Raw genomic sequence first — 13,239 nt, 5'->3', positions numbered from 1 at the left:
AGCAGGCCACTGGTGTGAATGTCTCTGACCAAACAATCAGAAACAGACTTCATGAGGGTGGTCTGAGGGCCCGACGTCCTCTAGTGGGCCCTGTGCTCACTGCCCAGCACCAGGGAGCTCGATTGGCATTTCCCATTGAACACCAGAATTGGCAGGTCCGCCACTGGTGCCCTGTGGTTTTCACAAATGAGAGCAGGTTCACCCTGAGCACGTGACAGACAGGAAAGGGTCTGGAGAAGCCGTGGAGAATGTTATGCTGCCTGTAACATCGTTCAGCATGACCGGTTTGGTGGTGGGTCAGTGAGGGTCTGGGGAGGCATATCCATGGAGGGACGCACAGACCTCTGCAGGCTAGACAATGGCACCCTGACTGCCATTAGGTATTGGGATGAAATCCTTGGATCCATTGTCAGACCCTATGCTGGTGCAGTGGGTCCTGGGTTCCTCCTGGTGCACAACAATGCCCGGCCTCATGTGGCGAGAGCATGCAGGCAGTTCCTGGAGGATGAAGGAATGATACCAGTGAAGGGCCACCACGCTCAACTGACCTCCATCCAATAGAACACCTCTGGGACATTGTGTTTCGGTCCATCTGACATCACCTGGTTGCACCTTAGACTGTCCAGGAGCTCAGTGATGCACTGGTCCAGATCTGGGAGGAAATACCGCAGGACACCATCCGTTGTCTCAGTAGGAGCATGTCCCGACGTTGTCAGGCATGCATACAAGCACGTGGGGGCCATACAAACTACTGAGTACCATTTTGAGTTGCTGCAATGAAATTTCAGCAAAATTGACAAGCCTGCTGCATCATTTTTTCACTTAGATTTCCAGGGTGTCTTTGAATTCAATCATCTGTAGGTTGAACATTTTCATTTCCATCAAACGATGTGGCATCCTTTCGTTCATAACACATTACCCAGTCCATATTAGTATAGATATCCAGCATGATATTTTTCCCCATTGAGATCTGATGTGTTTTCAAAGTGTTCCTTTAATTTTTTTGAGCAGTGTATATATATACACACACACACACACACACACACACACACATACATACATACATATATATATATATATATATATATATATATATATATATATATATATATATATATATATGTATATGTGTGTGTGTGTGTGTGTGTGTGTTCTTACTGACTGTTTTACCACAAAGCATAAATTCTTAGAGGACTCTGGCTTTTCGAACTTGGAAAATAACATAGCTGGCAATGAAGAATTATTCACCGAGTTGGCCTCCATCTTAAGCCACAAAGGGGTTGTAAGCGTCTGACTATCCAGGGATCCCTGCTGCCAGAACATTAATGCCCTAACATTGGCAGCCCAGTAATAGTGTTTAAAAACAGGCAAGTCCAACCCTCCCTCTGATCTAGACTTCTGAAAATGTGCCTTTGAAATTCTGGCATTTTTGCCATTCCAAATATAAGACAGGATAATTGAGTCCAAGTCTTTAAAAAAGGCTGCGGTGAGATAAATGGGGAGATTTTGACATAAGTATAAAAATTTGGAAAGGGAGATCATTTTAATTGAGTTTATGCGTCCAATCATTGATAAGGGAAGAATTTTCCAACATTCAATATTTTGTTTTAATTTTGAAAAAAATGTCGAAATTTTATTTAAATATTAGTTTTGGATCCTTAGGTATAGTCAAACCAAGGTAGGTGAAATGATCATTAACTATTTTGAATGGAATACTTTGTAAGAAACCTGGTGAATAAGTACTGGAAAGAGGCACAAACTCACTCTTTGACCAGTTGATGGTGTACCCTGATATTTTACCAAAAGACTCGATCAACTCGAGAAGAGGGGGAACTGATTTTTCAGCATTGTATAAATACAATATTACGTCGTCAGCATATAAACTGATAAGCGTTAAAACACCTCCAACCTGAAGCCCCTTCACCTGTGGGTGCTCTCTTATTGTTACAGCAAGAGGCTCCAGTGCAATAGCAAAGAGCGCCGGAGACAATGGACAGCCTTGCTGAACCGAGCGTTGCAAAAAAAAAAGGGGCTGACCGATCACCATTCGTCAAAACAGAACAGCACGGTTTAGCATATATCAGTTTCACCCAAGAGATAAAAGTTTCCCCGAATCCAAACCTGCGTAGTGACTCAAACATATAAGGCCACTCGACCTGATCAAAAGCTTTATGTGCGTCAAGGGACAAAATAGAAGCTCCTTTAGTACCACTAAAATCAGAGTAAATAGTATTGAGCAGCCGCCTGACATTAGAAAAAGAGAGTCTGCCGGGAATAAACCCTGTCTGGTCTAGATGGATGATAGAAGCCAAATATTTGTTCAATCTAGTAGCCAAGATTTTAGTTATTACTTTGCGATCAAAATTTTGAAGCGCAATTGGCCTAAAGCTTGCAGGGTCGGTTTCGTCTCTGCCCTTTTTTAAAATTAGAGAAATGTTTGCTTCATAAAGAGTTTTTGGCAGTTTTCCATTATTTTTACAATTATGCATCATTCTGAGCATAAGTGGTGCAAGAATATCACAAAATCTCTTATAGAATTCTGCGCAGTAACCATCGGGCCCAGCAGCCTTGCCTGATGGAAATGACTTTATGGCATTGATGACTTCCTGCAGTGTAAAGTCTGAATCAAGACATTTCTTAGCAGCATCACTCAATTTGGGCAATGATATAGAGTCAAAGATTAGATCATTCAGATTAGATTGTGAAACATTGTGTTTGGAAGAGAAAAGCTCAGAATAGAATTCCTTGAAACGATGGTTTATGTCAGCAGGATTGGTTAAAAGAATGCCTGTTTTAGACTTAACACCACGAATTGCTCTTGAAGCCTGGGCACCTTTAAGCTGTTGTGATAATAGTTTACCGGGTTTATCCCCAAGCTCAAAGTGTTTCTGCCTTAATTTCAAAAGTAAGTTCTTAACTTGGCCACTCATAATATCATTGTATTCATATTTAAGCTTCAATATCTCTTTATAGTGATCCGGTGATTTAGAATTTTGGTAAATTCTTTCCAAACTAGGAAGAGTGTTGTTAATTTCAAGCAGTCTCATCTCTCTCTCCTTTTTAATGGCTGAGGTGTAGGAGATTATATCACCACGCAAGATGACTTTTAATGTTTCCCATAGGGTCAAGTCAGACACTTCACCATTATCATTTAATTCTATAAAATCTTTCAATTTAGAGGTTATATTCTTAACAAAGTTGTCATCACTTAGAAGGTTTGGGTTAAAACGCCAAGAATAAGTTTGTTTTGGGAGGGAAATATTTAATGATATTGCTAAGGGGCTGTGGTCAGAGATCAAAATATTATGGTATTTGGAATTGGTGATTTGAGAAATAAGGTTAGAGCTAGTCAAAAAATAATCAATCCTACTGTAGGATTTGTGAACATTTGAGTAGAATGAATACTCTTTGTTGACTTCATTTTCCATCAGGATTTGCACCTGCCCACACTGCCAAAATAACCAAAACCTGGTTCAATGACCATGGTATCACTGTGTAATTACTGTGTGATTTCATGTAATATTCTAATTTTCTGGGATTTTGATTTCGTGGGTTTCATAAGCTGTAAGCCATAATCACCAAAATTATAACAAACAAAGGCTTGAAATATCTCACTTTGCATGTAATGAGTCTATATAATATATTAGTTTCACCTGTTAAGTTGAATTCTTGAAATAAATCAACTTTTTGATGATATTCTAATTTTATGACCAGCACCTGTATATTAAGCAGGGTTAATGAGAACGAGTTTATAGTACCAGAGACCAATACATATCTACCAAGAGGGTCATTGTTAACAGAAGTTACCTGAAATGGGATATTTTTTCGAAACAATATTGCCACACCACGGGCATGCGAGGTAAATGGTAATTGATATATTTGAGATACCCAATTACATTTCAACCTATGTTGCATAGCTGTTTTGATATGGGTCTCTTGTAAAAAAATTATATCCGCAGAAAGAGATTTCAGGTGTTTAAAAACTTTCCCCCTTTTGACTGCACTACCAAGCCCTTTCACGTTCCATGAAATCAGTTGTAAATCTCTGCCTCCTACATGCATTTTACCTTGTACTTGAGTCATTTTGAAAAAATGCGAAAAAATACAATTGCTGTTGCTATACCGAATACAAGTGAGTAAAACATGTGCATTTGAGCCGAACAAGAACAACAACACAGTACCACAATCACCCCCCCTCCCTCACTTCCGCGTCCCCCAAACCTGACGTGTATCTTCCCCTCTTGGCCAAAACAGGAGCTGCTGGACAAATAGTAGGCCCGACCCAAGTAGCGCCCTCCACCACAACGTAAATATAAGTCTGAAAATTGAAAGCTAGAAACACATTTGTTAACAAAGTAAAATACGCCTTTAAAGGAAATTGTCCTGCGCCCTGGTGTATCAATAATTGTCATGTGTCTGGACAGTCACTTATTGACACGCAGTTCGGAAAAGTGGTCAACAGTGTGGCGCATTTAGCACGGAAGAACAAACACGCTCACCTTGAATAGAAAGTAAAAATGACCATCACATTATTTAACCATCTGCTGAAGCGCTACGTTCCTTCAATGAAAACCTTCAGAGTATTCTCCTCATCCCAGTACACATGAAGCCTGGCCGGGTAGCGCAGGTGATGTTTAACTACTCCTACGTCTCGGAAGGCATGGCGCTGGCTCATCACTTCGTTGGTATAATCAGGGAAGATCAAAACTTTGTTTCCCTTGTACTCCATTGATAGCGTCCTGCTGAGGCGTAGAATCTGCTCCTTCACCTGAAAATGATGAATGCGAGCCATGATGGTGCGCGGCTTGCCACCCGCCGCTGATTTGGGTTGCAGAGAGCGATGCGCACGATCAACTTTCACTGGATGCGGAAAGTGCTGTTTACCCAGCAGTTCAGGTATAAGTTTGGAAACAAAATCAGTTGGTTTTCCTTCTTCTGAATCTTCTTTTATATCAACAATCTTGATGTTGTGTCTGCATGTGGGTTCTGTCTGTAGACGTAATATCTGAAGTGGTAGCCGGAGTTTTAGCAGAGGGCTCGTTGGAACGGCTATCGCTAGCCCCGCTAGCATTAGCACTGCTGATGTACCCATCGATGGTCTTGGGCTTCCCAGGAGGGTTTCTTTGTCGCGACATTTTCAAATTAGCAAAGTTCAACGGATGAGATAGGCGAGCGAGCCAAAAATATCAACTCTTGAACAGTTTTATCGTGATGTTCAGTAATTTTGCATAAGTTGCGGTGGAGAGCACAAACTCTGCACGTCTACATCCTACGCGTGCGCACTAGCGCCCCCCATTACTTCCTCTTTAAGCAGGAAGTCACACTCAGACCAGGAAATACATTTGCAAGACTTGCTCAGCTCACAACTTTACAATGGTGCTATTCAAATTAATCCTGCTTTCTTTCCAAGTACAGTTTTTACTTTTGGGAGTAAGAAGCAATGAACATGAAATCAGACAATTTTTTATTAATGTACTGGAATGTATTGACCAAATGCAAAGAGAAGCAGATTCTTTTGTGCATGATAGGCTGCATAGAGAACTCAGTGATCACATTCAAACCCTGTGTGGATTTCTGTCAGTCTCAAGATTTGTTGAGGATTCAAGAAATAGAGCAGCAGTAAATACATTGGAGTCCTTATATGGTTGTCTGAATTTAGTGCAGACTGCTTATGAATCCAGACAAAGAGTCAGGTCTGAGGACAGATATGTCCTGTTGCCCCCACCTGTCATTACTGGACATCAGGGCAGACCTCGATACAGCATTTCAGGAGAGCAAATTTCTCATTTGGTATCCCTGGGAATGAACTGGCTAAGCATTTCAATGTGCTTAGGCGTAAGCTCTCAGACTCTGTACAGGCACAGACAGCAGCTGGGTGTTCAGCCACTGGTGTATGCAACACTATCAAGTGACAACCTGAACAACAACCTGAGTTGTTGGTGAAATTCTTCAGTCGACAACAAACGCAGGAGAACGGTATGTGCATGGAAGCAGTGGCGTGCACAGACCTCCTCCAGGGCAGGGGCGGAAGGACCAAAAAGGGCACTTTTTAAAAAAAACTTTTATTTTTAAAATAAATCACCTGTATTTAAAGCAGTATCCGTCTGTTTGTTGTGTTTTATATTTGAATGACTTCCTCACAATTATTTGGAATATCTCACTCGATGGAGAGCAGCAGTAGGTCAGAGAGCCTCTCTCGGAAATCATGATTATATAACTAAATATAATTTACTTTACCAAACAAAACAGAGAATCAAGTCGGTAATTATGAGGAATTCATGTTTAGTTATGTTGATGTTATAAATTGTAGGCCTATGTACTGTATGTATTCAATAAAGTGTTAGCAATCATGAAATCAGTAACTGTCACGGATTGGCCAGGTTCATCCACCACAATCACCCAGCGATCACAGTCACCTGAATACTAACTAGTCACACCTGCACCCCATCAATCACCACTGCTTCATAAGCACACCTCACGCACTCCTCATTGTCCGGGCTCGTTAATCGAAGCGGACACTAGTGCTTCTCTCTGCGAGTTTCACTACTAAACTTACCTGTGTTTACTTACCAGTTCTCTACGAAGTTTCCAGTCTGTTCCAGTCTGTCCAGATCTCATCTCGAGTGGTGTACTAGCCGTAAGCCCGACTGTGTCATCCCGTGGTGCGTGAGTGTGTGCTGTCACCTGCCATCGTCCTCAGCCAAAGTTCATCTCCACTCTGAAGTCTCATCCTGCCGTTCCTGCAAAGATACTACTATCAGTCATCACGAATTCCTGCTATCTACTCATCTTTCCAAGACAACTTCTGCCCCAAGAGAGCTTCCCAGCTACCACCTCATCGGCCATGGGACTGCGCCATAGACCTGTTCCCTGATGCTTCTTTGCCCAGAGGTAAGATCTACCCGTTGTCACTACCAGAGACCAAGGCCATGGAGGAGTACATCCAGGAAGCTCTCGATCAAGGGTACATCCGGCATTCGACATCTCCCGCAGCATCCAGCTTCTTTTTCGTGGCTAAAAAGGATGGAGGGCTGCGGCCATGTATCGATTACCGGACACTTAACCAAGGCACCGTCAAGTTCAAGTATCCCCTTCCTCTCGTCCCTGCGGCCCTCGAACAACTCCGTACCGCTACCATCTTCACGAAGTTGGACCTCCGCAGCGCTTACAACCTGGTGAGAATACGAGAAGGGGATGAATGGAAGACCGCCTTTGTGACCCCTACTGGCCACTATGAATATCTGGTTATGCCCTATGGTCTGGTCAACGCCCCTTCCGTGTTTCAAAACTTCATCCATGAGGTCCTCCGGGAGTTCCTGCATCGCTTCGTGGTCGTCTATATAGATGACATCCTCATCTACTCCCGGAGCGAAGCCGAACATCGTCACCACGTTGCGGAGGTCCTTCATACACTCAGAGCTCATCATCTCTTCCTGAAGGCCGAGAAATGTTCCTTCCATCTCCCATCAGTCCAGTTCCTAGGATACCTCATTGACCGTCAGGGGGTCCGCATGGACGAGAGGAAAGTCACTGCAGTTACCACCTGGCCAGAACCCACCACTATCAAAGAGCTCCAGAGATTCCTTGGATTTGCCAACTTTTACAGACGTTTCATACGAGGTTACAGCATCATCACCACTCCACTCATCCACCTTGCTCAAAGGAAAACCCAAAAGTCTCCTCTGGACTCCTGAAGCGGCCGCAGCCTTCCAATCCCTCAAGTCTGCCTTCACTCAAGCACCTCTCCTGACTCACCCTGATCCTGAGCTTCCTTTCGTCGTGGAGGTGGATGCCTCAACCTCCGGAGTTGGAGCCGTCCTTTCTCAACTTCATGGGACACCGAAATTACTCCATCCATGTGCCTACTTTTCTCGGAAGCTCAGCCCGGCGGAGAGGAATTACGACATCGGCAACCGTGAACTCCTAGCCATTAAGCTCGCCCTGGAGGAGTGGCGACATTGGCTGGAGGGTGCCATCCACCCATTCCAAGTCATTACAGACCATAAGAATCTCCAGTACCTCCGTGATGCAAAACGTCTCTGTCCCCGTCAGGCCCGATGGTCACTATTCTTCTCGAGATTCCACTTCACCATTACCTACCGTCCTGGTCCTAAGAATGTTCGTGCCGATGCTTTGTCCAGACTACATGATGCTCCAGAGACTCCCGAGACAACCACCAACATTCTTCCCAAAGATATCATCATCAGTCCCATTGAATGGTCTGCTCCTCCAGCCGTCGCCACTCCTGATCCTCGTCCTCCGCCGGGCTGTCCGCCTGATCGCCGATTCATCCCCAGGACACAACGGGTAGATCTCATCCACACCACACATACCTCACTGGGCACTGGACATCCCGGGGCCAACAACACTCTCTCGCTGCTATCCGAACGCTTCTGGTGGCCGGGTATGGCAAGGGATGTGAAGAGGTATGTCCAAGCCTGTAAGGAGTGTGCCATGTCCAAGAGTCCCAGACATCTTCCTGCAGGAAAGCTCCATCCCTTGCCAATTCCTAACCGCCCCTGGTCACACCTAGGAGTTGACTTCATGACCGACTTACCATCATCGGATGGAAACACCTGCATCTTCGTCATCGTCGATCGATTCTCCAAGTTCTGTAGATTATTACCACTAAGAGGTCTTCCCACTGCCCTGGAAACCGCTGAACTCCTCTTCAACCATGTCTTTCGCTATTATGGGATCCCAGAAGACATTGTGTCCGACAGGGGACCCCAGTTCATTTCCCGAGTATGGAGATCGTTTTTTAAGCTCCTAGGTGTGACCGTCAGCCTCTCCTCTGGCTACCACCCTCAGACCAACGGCCAGACGGAGAGGAAGATCCAGGAAGTGGGGCGGTTCCTCAGGACCTTCTGCAGCGGCCACCAGAACTCCTGGAACCAGTTCCTGGGATGGGCAGAGTATGCCCAAAATTCACTGCGGCAAACCACGACAGGCCTCACACCATTCCAGTGTGTTCTCGGATTCCAGCCTCCTCTGTTTCCCTGGGATGGTGAACCATCTGAGGTCCCCGCAGTGGATTACTGGTTCCGGGAGAGCGAGAGAGTCTGGGACGAAGCTCACCATCACCTGCAGAGGGCAGTTCGCAGATCCAAGACAGTCGCTGATCGGAGGAGGATTTCGGGTCTAGTCTACGTTCCAGGAGACAAGGTTTGGCTCTCCACTCGCGATATTCGTCTGCGACTGCCCTCCAGAAAGCTGAGTCCCAGGTTTGTTGGCCCCTTCACCATCTTGGAACAGGTCAATCCCGTCACGTACAAACTCCAGTTGCCACCTCAGTATCGAATCCATCCCACATTTCACGTCTCACTACTCAAACCCTTTCACGAACCTCTTGTTCCCTCCACAGAACCTGGCCATGAAGAGGAACCTCCTCCCCCCTTGATGATGGAAGAAGGGTCCATCTACTCCGTTCGTGAAATCCTGCAGTCCCGACGTCGTGGTGGTCAGTTGGAATATCTGGTCGATTGGGAAGGATACGGACCAGAGGAGAGATCATGGGTCCCAAGAGTCGACATCCTTGATCCCACGCTCATGGAAGAGTTCCATTCCAGTCATCCGCAGTACCCTGGACCTCGTGGACGAGGAAGACCACCACGGCGTCGGAGATCTCGGCCCTCAGGAGCGGGCCCTGGGGAGGGGGGTAGTGTCACGGATTGGCCAGGTTCATCCACCACAATCACCCAGCGATCACAGTCACCTGAATACTAACTAGTCACACCTGCACCCCATCAATCACCACTGCTTCGTAAGCACACCTCACGCACTCCTCATTGTCCGGGCTCGTTAATCGAAGCGGACACTAGTGCTTCTCTCTGCGAGTTTCACTACTAAACTTACCTGTGTTTACTTACCAGTTCTCTACGAAGTTTCCAGTCTGTTCCAGTCTGTCCAGATCTCATCTCGAGTGGTGTACTAGCCGTAAGCCCGACTGTGTCATCCCGTGGTGCGTGAGTGTGTGCTGTCACCTGCCATCGTCCTCAGCCAAAGTTCATCTCCACTCTGAAGTCTCATCCTGCCGTTCCTGCAAAGATACTACTATCAGTCATCACGAATTACATTCCAGAACTCTCAACCTCTGAACTCTGATACTCACCTATATCCAGCTCGTTGATCCTTCTTGACATTCAGTTGTTCAAATAAACATTACAGCTTCACTTACCTTGTTGTCCGTCTGCTTCCGTAACAGTAACGCTTTACAATAAGGTTTAGTTAAATTTGTTAACATGAACTAATAATGAACTACACTTCTACAGCATTTATTAATCTTAGTTAATATTAATTTCAGCATTTACTAAAACATTATTAAAATCAAAAGTTGTATTTGTTAACATTAGTTAATGCACTGACTGTGACATAACATGAACAAACAATTAAAAGTTGTATTATTATTAACTAAGATTAACAAATAGGCCTACAGTAGCCTAACAAATGTTTAGTTCAGTTTATTTTCAGACAACTTAATTTCAACACAGTTGAGCTAACAAACAAAAGCATATTTACAGCAGTCTGAAACAGGTGTAGGCTGAAGCTTTTGCTTATAATGCCTACCTTTTTAAAACATCTGATATTTTAATAAAAAATAAACATAATTATTGTCTTACATCATTATAATGTTGACAAACAAATATAAACAGAATACAAAAACATTAGTATTTCCTATGCAATACCGTTGCACAATCCAAATACAACAAAAACAGCTTGTTCATTTATCATTCTTTAAATGGTTTTCGTATAGTTTCAGTGCATTATTCTTAAATAGTTTCTTTAACTTATTAAGTGTCCCACATATTTTTAGTTCCTCATGACAGCTAGCCTATTCCATAGATTTACATCTCTTTCTGTGAACAACCCTTGAACGCTTCCTGGCAATTGCTGATTTTTTACTTTGTACATAATCTGTAATGTTTTTAGTTCTACTAATTCTTTAAACTTTAGAGCCTTTAGTTCAATAAAAAGGGAGATTGTTGGCTCCCTATGTTTTGCTCATGATTAGTTAATGTTAGTTAATATGAATAATAAACAAATGAACCTTATTGTAAAGTGTACTATGAAATCAAAGATATAAATTCCTTACAATTTAGAGCTGGACATGGACTTAAAATTTCCTTTCACTAGATGTATTTCCCCAAGCTAATAACACTTGCTATGGCCTTGGACAAAAACGAATGACATTGTCAGACTCAGAATGCGGCTGAAATTGAGTTATACTTTTATGATTGTTAACACTAGAACTGCCATGGCGGTCATTTTGACCGTTTTGAATTTTATATCTGCAATAACTTTGTTGAAAAAATAAATAAAATCCTGCTGGTACCTGACTTTTCCTAAAAGTGTCTGTATTTTCATTTAAAATGTTTTTCATATAAATTACACATAATGTACTTAATGTACATAAATGTATAATGTACGCTTTGTACTTCACTCACGTTCCAATATCGACGGAAAAAATCATCCTCTTCACATGCGCAAAATGGTACAAATTGCACTATATACTGACTATATAAACAGAGCAGTGGAATTTTTATATGTTAGGTTGACTATTTTATTGTTATATTTTATTATGGCTATAATGAACAGGCTGCAATGTCAAGATTGCAATGCTGAAATATGATGCGTGTTTTGATGTGGCAGGAATGAAGCGGAGAGAGAATCCATATGCAAGCATACTTTAATAGAACAAACAGAACACGGAACTCAGGACAGGAAACAGCAACAACGGCCGACAAACAACAACTGAAGCACAGAGGTATATATACACAGGCAAACAAGCTAAACAAGATAACAAGGGGGTGTGGTTAATCAGAAACACCTGGGGAGACTAATAAACAAGAACAACTACAAAGGACTACAAAACATGGCACAGGACAGGAAATAACAACAGTCCACACAAGACAAGGGAAACACAGGACAGGAATCATGACATAGCCCCCCACTTAAGGAGCAGATTCCAGACGCTTCTCAGGAAATAGTTCAGGAGGGTGGTGGAGCGGTGGCGGACCCGGGGGGCGGGATGGAGGGCCAGGCCCGTGTAGCGGAAGAGGGCCTGGAGACTGCAGTGGTAGAGGAGGCCAGGGTGGAGCAGGCAGTGCAGACGACCAGGGCAGAGCAGGCAGTGCAGGCGACCAGGGCGGAGCAGGCAGTGCAGACGACCAGAGCGGAGCAGGCAGTGGAGACGACCAGGGCGGAGAAGACCCTTCAGACGAAGACAACCATTCAGGCGGCCAGGGCGGAGACGACCCTTCAGGCGGCCAGGGTGGAGACGACCCTTCAGGCGGCCATGGCGGAGACGACCCTTCGGGTGGCCATGGCGGAGACGACCGTTCGGGTGGCCATGGCGGAGCTGGCTGAAGAGGCGACCATGGCAGCGCGGCCTCCACGGTCCAATCGCGGGACCTACTGCCCGCCCCCCCCCCCGTGAACAGTCTCTGGATCGGCAGAAGTGACGTGAACAGTCTCTGGATCGGCAGAAGTGACGTGAACAATCTCTGCAGACGTGACGTGAAGAGACCCAGGCTTTGCTGGCATGACCCAAAGAGACTCAAACTTTGCTGGCATGACGCAAAGAGACTCAGGCTTTGCAGGCATGACACGAAGAGACTCAGGCTTTGCAGATGTGGCGGCAGGCATCCTGGGGATAAGAATCAGGTAGGGATGGCTGACACGAAACAGTCGTTCCGAAGCTTTGCGAGATCCCGAAGCGCAGATGTTTCGAAACACTGATCCGAAGCGTGATTCAAAACACCCATGTCACGTGACTTTGGCCATTCGAAGCCTCGAAGTGTTTCACTAAGTGTTTCATCAGGTGTGGTCCGCCGAATCAGCGTTTGATTGGCACGGTCGGGAACAGACCACACAATCGCACATGTGTATACGTGAACGCATATTGACTTCGTGGGTTTTTGTGAGAGGAGTTTGATTTTGAGATAGCGGATTTTTTATTATATAGTGTGATTTGATTAGTTATAGGCTATGTAGGCTTACATTTAAATTTACACAACACATTGACTGATAGGCTAGAGACAGACAGAGTATACATAGTGACACATTAATAGATACATACATATAAATATATATATAGACAGCTTAATCTAGACAGATGATACATAGATAGATAGATTAGATATATATATAGAGTATAGATAGATACATATATAGACACATAGATAGATTATATCTAGTACATATGTAGGTACATATCTAGATACAATTATAGATTATATA

The sequence above is a fragment of the Abramis brama genome, assembly GCF_963993115.1.
Source record: "Abramis brama genome assembly, chromosome: 4".
NCBI lineage: Eukaryota > Metazoa > Chordata > Actinopteri > Cypriniformes > Leuciscidae > Abramis > Abramis brama.
The sequence above is the reverse complement of the archived record's forward strand: the minus strand, read 5'-3'. Positions refer to the sequence as shown.